The sequence below is a fragment of the Rutidosis leptorrhynchoides genome, chromosome 3, assembly GCF_046630445.1.
Source record: "Rutidosis leptorrhynchoides isolate AG116_Rl617_1_P2 chromosome 3, CSIRO_AGI_Rlap_v1, whole genome shotgun sequence".
NCBI lineage: Eukaryota > Viridiplantae > Streptophyta > Magnoliopsida > Asterales > Asteraceae > Rutidosis > Rutidosis leptorrhynchoides.
The window spans coordinates 409872360-409873626 of record NC_092335.1 but is presented as its reverse complement, the minus strand read 5'-3'; positions in this window follow the sequence as shown (position 1 = coordinate 409873626).

Below are 1267 nucleotides of genomic sequence, written 5' to 3'. Positions count from 1 at the left end.
ACAGTTGCTTATTCAACGCTTTCCTGTACAACCGGACGGTAGTTTGCCGAAAGGTAATATACGGAACAAGTAAACTGGACGTGTTGCTTTCCAAATACAAGGTTAGCAAGTGGGTGACACAAAACCGCAAGTTTTGAGCTAAAATTTTCAAATCTGAAACCCACCAAACCCACAAAAATATTTTGCAAACACCGGTAAAGGGTTATTCCGGAAAATTTATCTAGGGTAAAAACTAGATTTAATTTTCAAAAGATCAAATGTTTTCATAAAGATCCAATTTCCTTAATGGATCTAAATTTTTATAGTCATGTGGGACTGTAAACCATATCGTTACTACCATTGTTTATACCGCCGTATAGAAATCACTGATGTACAAAGTGTGAAGAATAAAGAAGTGATTCTAGTATTTCAAGACAATATTGCTTGAGGACAAGCAACGCTCAAGTGTGGGAATATTTGATAATGCTAAAAACGAACATATATTTCATAGCATTATTCCTCAAGAAAGACAAGCTTTTAGTTGCAATTGTTCTATTTACAAGTGATATTCGTTTAAATAATAAAAGGTGAAGACAAAAGACAGATTCGACGAATTGAAGACGCAAACGACCAAAAAGCTCAAAAGTACAAAAGACAATCAAAAAGGTTCCAAATATTGATAAGAAACGTCTCGAAAACACAAGAGTACAAGATTCAAAACGCAAAGTACAAGATATTAAATTGTACGCGAGGACGTTCGAAAATCCGGAACCGGGACTAGAGTCAACTCTTAACGCTCGACGCAACGGACTAAAAATTACAAGTTAACTATGTATATAAATATAATATAATATATAATTAATTATATTAATTATATATATATTATATATATATATTAAAAACCGTCGGCAGCCAGAAACTCCAAGGGTGTGAAATGAAAATACCTCTCCGCGACTCGCGGAGTTTGAAGGGCTTTTTGCCGCGAGTCGCGGAGCCCCAAATTTCACTTCTGGCTATAAATCAACCCGAATTCTGATCAAAATCATCATCATTTTTTCTTCTCATTCATACGAAGTAATATATATTTATATTTTATATTTTAATTTTAATTATAATTCTAATAATAAGGGTATGTTAGCGAATGTTGTAAGGGTGTAAGTCGAAATTCTGTCCGTGTAACGCTACGCTATTTTTAATCATTGTAAGTTATGTTCAACCTTTTTATATTAATGTCTCGTAGCTAAGTTATTATTATGCTTGTTTAAAACGAAGTAATCATGATGTTGGG